Source organism: Falco biarmicus, chromosome W (assembly GCF_023638135.1).
Source record: "Falco biarmicus isolate bFalBia1 chromosome W, bFalBia1.pri, whole genome shotgun sequence".
In the NCBI taxonomy this organism is placed as follows: Eukaryota; Metazoa; Chordata; class Aves; order Falconiformes; family Falconidae; genus Falco; species Falco biarmicus.
The window spans coordinates 16,650,671-16,658,295 of record NC_079310.1 but is presented as its reverse complement, the minus strand read 5'-3'; the positions used below and the strand labels follow the sequence as shown (position 1 = coordinate 16,658,295).

General features: G+C 41.9%; 1 pseudogene; it reads right to left on the bottom strand.

Annotated features, from left to right (window-relative positions):
* Positions 1 to 3,670: 3,670 nt before the first annotated feature.
* LOC130141993 (small integral membrane protein 15-like) lies at positions 3,671 to 7,358 on the bottom strand (annotated as a pseudogene).
* Between the last annotated feature and the right edge of the window lie 267 nt (positions 7,359 to 7,625).

Here is a 7,625-nt window from a genome sequence, read left to right as displayed (position 1 = left end):
TATTAATTGTATAAAAAGATATCAAGCAGAAAAGCGCCTTGCTGCAGCAGTAACAAGCCGACTTGCAAGCGCAGATCCTAATGCAGGAAAAATTATGCCATGTGAAAATTACATTCCAATACCCCCTTTATCACAAACAGTGCTCTCTGTACCACCTATAGACCCTTTGTGTCCTCTGCCCCCCCCTCCGGCGAAGTAGCCTCGGGGGGGGCCAGAGGGCAGGGACACATCTGACGAAAGTGCTGCTGAGGAAGAAAATAGCAGTGGGCAGTCAATACAAAATTAAAAAAAAAAAAAAAATAAAAGGAACAAAAAATACAGTAAACAAACTGGTGCGTTCTACGTGCATTAATTGGCAAAAAATAGCACAAGAAGCAGCTGCTCAGGGAATATTTGATATTGCTGAGCAAGTCAACCCCCCACAAGCTTTCCCTGTAACGTATCCGATGAATGCCGCTAACCAAAGACAGGGAACCTGGGAGGCTTTGATTGGAAAATATTAAGTCAGTTACGTAGTACAGCGAATGAGTCAGGCCTCCACAGTGAGCCCACCAGATATACCTAACTTTATGAAAGGGCCGTTATTGTGCCAGTGTATTCTGGAGAATAGTAACAGTTACACCAAAGGCATTTTAGTAATCCTGCCCTTAGATTCTTCTGTAGAAACAATGCTAGAGCGAATGAGTCGGGTGCCAGTAGGTCAGCAAGCCTTGCTAGTGGAAGCAATCCAAGCAGTAGGGAGAGATTTAGTGCAAGCCCAAAGTCAGGCTTTTGCAGCGCTTGCGCCTCTGCGCCCCCCTGGGGCTACCGCGCCCCCAAAGCCAGCGACCACCACGCGCCGAGACTTCCCCTGCTATCGATGCGGGAAGCCAGGACATACCCGTGACCGATGTCGACAGCATCAAGTGTGGTGCCAAAATTGTCAGCGAGGGACCCACAGTACCAATGTCTGTCGGCAGACGGGAAACCGAGCGCGAGGAGCCGCAGCGCGTCAACCCTAATCGTGACTCCTGTCACCTTCACGACACCCCCTCCAGGAGACATGACCAACTCTTATTGGCAGACACCGTGTTACAACCTGCCACCCGAAGGAGCCTCGGCCTGGACCTGGCAACAGCAGTAGATACAACATTAATTGACAACCGACCACAAAAAATCGCAACTCGTGTCCGAGGACCTCTGATAATTAATGGACAAAGCTATGGTGCTCTATTATTAGGGCGGTCTTCTGGTAGTTTAAAAGGGCTGTTGTAAAGTGTGTTGCTTATAGTAATAATTGTTATCATTGCACTCGCATGTTTAAGCTGTGCTCTCTCTTGTATTCAAAAATTACTCGAGCGTGTAACTGCACAAGTTTTGCTTGCGCAAAGAGAAAAAGGGGGAAATGTTGCAGAATGGCTGTGTGATCATGGCCATGACTCCCTTAAAGATCTTTGTGAAACAAAGTTAGCGTAAGTTAGCTGAAGCAGGCCTTGCAGCTATGCTGAGGCATGCAGATAAGGAAGCTGAGAAAAACACTGACCTTGTGCCTAATGTTGTAAATAACTTTGAGGAATTCGCGTAGACAAGAGAGGAAAAAACAATATGTAGCTAGCTATCCGCAGAAACCGCAAGTAGGAGGACGTATGAAAATGTAACCCTTTAGAGCTTAGCCAATCAGCAGATGACTAGTAGGCATAATTAACTGGAACTGTATATAAGACATAATCGCGCCGTAATAAATCGAAGCTTGCTTTATCACTCATATTGAGTCGGCCGCGTGCTTCCCCTCGCTCGTCGCAATGGTCTTCTCAGAGAACTATACTGGTCTACTTTCTCCTTAGCTCTGCCATATACTTGTAACCTGGAGAAAGCTGATCAGCCTTTTTCCTCCTGTATCACAGTCTAAATGTGGATATTAGCAGCTTCCTTGTTACGTGGTATTGGTTACAGTTGAGTTGTATTTGGGTTCAAGGTATTATAAAAATTTGAATTGCCTTTCTGTGTTTTTTTTTTTTAATACTCTTCACTATCTGCCCTAATAAAAGCACAGAGAAGTCTTGTTAGCAGAATTTACTTCTAATAGGAAATGTACTAACAGATAAAACCCAAACTTCAATATTTTTCAGGGCTTGTTTCTTTGTGTTTTCCTCTGAACAAGATGGCAAGATCTACTAATAGCTGTTTTTCTATTATGCCTGTGGACAAATCAGCAATTGCACTTGCTTCAACTAAGAGCCTCAGTATTTCTCAGTGGAAACAGCCAAATTGCAGTTCAGGTCATGTTTATTAGTGAATTTCCAGCTTTAACATTTACCCAACCATGTTTCAGTACAGAGCTTCATAAAGTTGAATCAGCAAGATGTACAAGCTTTCTCTGAATACACTTCATGGGGTTTTTTTTTTTTTTTTACTTTGCAATAGGATCACGCATCAGATAGCTGCTTCAGTTTATCAGGGGTGGAGGTAAACCTCTCCTTCACTAGATCACTTTGATTTTTTTTTTACCTGTGTAGAGGCAGTAGGTATGATTTTAAACCCTTTATGAATGCAGTATATTTATTTTAGCTAATACACCTGGTAGATATCTAGTTAACACACAGCTAGTCTAAGCAGTGATGTGTTTGGTATCCTCATCACAACACCCAGTTTGCCTTTGCTGGCCAAGCAGTCACCAGCTGAGGATACGTCAGCCTCCCTTGTTTCTTGGACCACAATGGTCCTTGGCCTTACTGAGCTGTCTTCTGAACCTCTGGGCCAGGGCTCCCCTTGGGGAAGTTTTATGCCTTTCTTTTTGGCCAGTGTTTTTTCCTCCTGAGTTACTAGTACCATCTCAGTAATTTCAGTTCTGCCCTAGCTTTATTAAAATTATTGTTTTGTTTATTAATATTGCATTGCTTTAGCTTCTGTACTAGCAAAGTTGCACACTGATTCACAAAACTGCCCTGGGGCACAGATACCTGAAGTCATAGGCACAATAGGCACATTACAGGAGGAAATGCAAGTGATAAATAGCTATATAGTATAGCCATATAGTAGCAAGTCCTACATAGAAAACAATGTAAAAGATATCCAGATTCCTAACGCATTTTTACATTTGTTGATGACTCTATTTTTCCTTTTTGATCCAATAGAATAGTGAAACTAGGATTCCACAATAGTTTTTCTTCAACATGATCAAAACATTAGGAATGTTTTAGACTGGGGCTGAAATTGCAGTTATAGAAAAAACCTAATTAATTTTGCCACGTTTTATTTTACCTACATATCTGAAAATTCAGATTATAAAATTAAAGAAAAAAATATAATTGTTTAAAATATTTTATTCCAGCATTGTACATTGCATTTACTTCTACTATATGTCTTTCTACTGTGTTCTTAGGAGACTCTTAATGAAAATTATAGACATGAAACAGAAAATCAAAAATGTATCTGGAAAGGATAAGTGCCTTCAGGCAAATAAATACAAGGAGGGACTTCTTGTTGAACCAGTTCATACTCACATTAAAGGCCATGCATCAGCCCCTTACTATGGAAAGAGCGAGCCTCAACAAGATCCAACAAGCACTGTGAATACCTTTCAGCCAGGTTCCTGGATGCCACCAGGCAGCAGCAGTAGCCATAATAAATATTAATAATTGTAGCATACAGCTATTGCCAATGAATATTTTAAGAGACAATATAAACAGCTGTTATATATAGTGAGTGTGCAATAAAGTAATATTAAAGCAGTTTCGTTTATTTTTGCAGAACTATTCAAATAGGCTTAATCGTGACAAACTATTGTAAAACATTTGGATTTAGTGAAAAACAGGATATGTTACAATGGAATTTTGTTTTCAACAGTTACTGTTCAGTTGCTCTTGAAATCACTTTAGGCAGAAGGTTTTCTAGCTAACTTAATTTTCTTAAATAATTCTAAACATTTTCTCCTCGAAGATTGATTTATTTTTAAAATTATCTTTGATGTAATAGACTTTAATTAGTGCATTTATCTTCCCAAATCTAGGCATTTAAGATAGTTCTCCAGAATTCCTGTTAATTCTCTTGACAGCACCAGTGTGATTAAGTTGTAAGCTTTCCTCTAGCAATTGGATGAAAAAAATTGATTTAATCAACAGGAATCACTATGACACTACAGCAACTATGCACTATATTCAAATATGTTGATTCTTTTACTATAATAAGTTACAAGAATGTCTCCAAATATAATAATGTTTGATTTGCAGCCAGCAGTAAGCACAGGGTAAAATCAGGTTGAGTTAAACTACATATAACTACTATAATAGAGATTAGAAGCACTTGGTAAAGCCACTAGAAAATATAGAGGTTTTGGGACAAAAGACGGTCATTAATTTTTTTTAAATAAAATATTTTATTTCTGGTGTGTGCAGGGACTTCCCTAAATTATTAGATCTATTTGGTCATAGTTCAGATACATAAAGTTTGCAGATTATTTGTTTAGAGATGTTTGAGAACTTTGTGTCAAAATAAAACCCACACTTTTTTTAAAAAAAATTATTTATGCTTATCCTTGATCAGTTCTCTTACATGCATTTTAAGCTATGTAGGTATCAAAGGTGGAATGCATACACATTTGACAACATTTGAGACAAAACAGTAGAGACAATACCATGTATTATAAAATGCAGAAACATCATATTCTAATAACACTTGCTTTGACCAACAAAACTGAAGATGGTCAACAGTAATTGATTGAATACAAGTACTTTCAATTTACTTTGTTTCAGATGAACTCCCCACTTCTAATACCTCTTAGTGTCAGCCAGATCTATAGGTCTCATTTGAACAATGATATTATTTTAAAGCTTTATTTTTAAACTTATAATGAAAGACTAGTTGCTAGAAAGTACAACTGTGTGCTGCTGTTTAGAAATATGCTAAGTCTAAAAATCTGATGACTGCCACAAGCTCTTAAAACTAGACTATTAATAAAAATTAGACTTTGAAAAATGAATCACTTGTTAGAAAAAAACCCAAACAACATGAATTAGGTTAAATAATTTTGGAATATTTACAGCACATCCCCGACTTGGGCTTTTTCCCAGTACACCAGCATTTTGCAATCTGGAAGGCAGCAGTTTCAAGGGCCATGAGAACAGAGATCCCACCTAAAATCAGAAGGTCCTAGATCAAAGGTAGCCAGAAGGCTAGCAAGTAGGAAGAACTACTGTCACCAGTGTGCACATCCTCCTCCTGTACTCTTCCACAGCCACCTGCTATAGGTCACTAGGACACAGAACACTAGGCCACCTGGACCTTTGGTCTCACCCCATTTATTGCTATTCTTTTGAGCATAAAGAGTTTATGAAGGCAGAAACAAACAAGTTCCAGGTGGAACATTCATATGATCATTAAGGAAAACCAAACAACACAGTAGTGTATTATGTAGAACACGTGTGGCCCAAGACAAATGAAGGTATTAAGAACAAGTAATCAGTTTCCTGGAGTTTGGGCTGAATTTAAAGAGTCTTGATGGATGGTAGTTCAGGAAAAGCCAAGTTATGTTCTTAGTGCAGACAAGCCCCCCCCCCCAAGAAGCTACAGCAGCCCCCCCTATGGGCACGCAGCTGAATAAACCACACTGTGTCCCTAAAGGAAATCAGTAAGGTATGATAGCAAATGCTGAAGCTAGTTTATCTCTACAGCTCTACTGAAGGTATACCAAAGCATGCCTTTCTGTAATTCAGTTTACCAGGAATTACAAATACTTGTAATCACAACACAAACTACTGCTGCAGAGGGTTCCTACAGAAATGGAAACAAGGAGAATGGCTCACTGCACTAAGAAAACAATGGTCATACCATTAAGGAGTCATTCACAAGATCAAGTATCAGAAGGAAAGTTACAAAACAAAATGTTCAGCAGTGCTTCATTAAAAAGTGGATTCTTTGCACAAGCAAGGCCTTTTCTTGTCCATTTAATCCTTCTTTTTTTTGTTTGGCTTTTGCAACGTACTCCCAGCATTTCTCTTTCTTCTTTTGCTCTCACTCCCTGGTCTCAATTATTTTTGAAAGCTTCCATGAAAGTGCTACACTAATTATGAGCAATGGTATAAGGGCAAAGATCACTGAAGTAAGAAAGCCATATGGGCCCTTTGCAGCCCACTCCACGATGTATTCAGCCCAAGCTTTAATATCTAACATTTTCTGGTTTTCTATTGGGGAAACCCTATGGAATAATAAGAAAAAAACCTCTGAGCATTCAGAAAAATAAAAGCAATTACCATTTTAATATGCCATCATCTTTCTTTATTAAAGAGCAAGCTCATTTTTGCTAGAGGTTAAGAGTAGCGCATAGTATGTGAAACTAAGTGCAATACAAAGTGTCGACCCTACTTTAAGGTAAGATATTTACAAAGTAATTAAGCATTTCATCCAACAGAGCTTCAGACATTATCAAGAAAAAGTTGCTACGAGGGGGGGGGGGGGGGGGGAAGGGGGGGGAAGTGAGGTAACGTCCTTCTTTGGAAAAGTGTGGGAGGGAGCCCAGTTGGTTTATCTTTCTAAAGGTTTTACTAGGGAGGGGAGGAAGCCGGTACTTTAAATATAGCCGGCGAGTCAAAAACAACGTAAAAACTGTCTGAGGCGAGCATTAAGGTGCCAGTGTGCGTGAGCCCGTGCATAAACACACATGTAGAGGCCACCAGGCTGCCTCAGGCCAGTTGCTTGCAAGCGCCCGGGCAAGGGGACTCAGTCCCTTAGCAAGGAGCAGGAGCCAGGCAGCCGCCAGGCTTCACCCAGGATCAACCAGAACACCTTTACGGGGACTCACTCCCTCCCTCCCTCCTCCCAGCACAGTCGTTACGCACGCACGCTCACACTCATAAAGAACAGCCGCGGGCGCCCCACCCCCTCCTAACAGCCGCATAGTGGAGAAAACCACCCTGCTCTCAACCTGCAGCGGGGGAGTGAGTACATTGTCACCTTGGGTATCCTCTAGGCACATCAAGCGATGGAAGGGTGGCGCTGAAGCCCCTGTGGAGAAAAGACACCAGTCATAAAGGAAAGGCGCCTAGTGAAGCCCATACCCGGTAGCACTTGCCTTCGCCCGGCACAGATAGCGCTGCTCGTTGAGGGGGTGAAAAATTGCGGCGGCACGAAAGCGCCACCAGGGTTCAGGGCGAGGCGGGGCGGGCCGCGCCTCGCTTCACTTTCCTCCCGCCAGTCGCACCACCATCTCCTACATGCACCCTCCGCTACTGCTCCACGGTACCACTGCCTTGGAGGGTGGCGGCCTGTAGAACGGAAACAGGAAGGAGACACCAGCCCCGCCTATGCCGGCCAGGCACCGAAAAAACAAAACCCACCCACCGCGACTGACTAGAGACACCCCTACCGGCTGTCAACCCCCCTCCTTCAAGGCCACCCGCCTCACGTGACTGCAAGGGTGGGGCAGTGCCCCACACATACACACAGACTTGGGCGTGGGCATAGTGGCCCTGCCCTCCCACGGTCCCGGCGGTGCTTCCCATTCAAAGCCCTGGAGTGCTGTGCCGTGTCTCCTATAGCTGGTGAATACCACCTACATCCCACTGATGATCCCCTGTAACGTTGCAGCATTGAGATTTTAGTTATTCGTTTAAAAAAACTGTAGTCGGGGAAAAATGAGTTTCCTAAGGTAT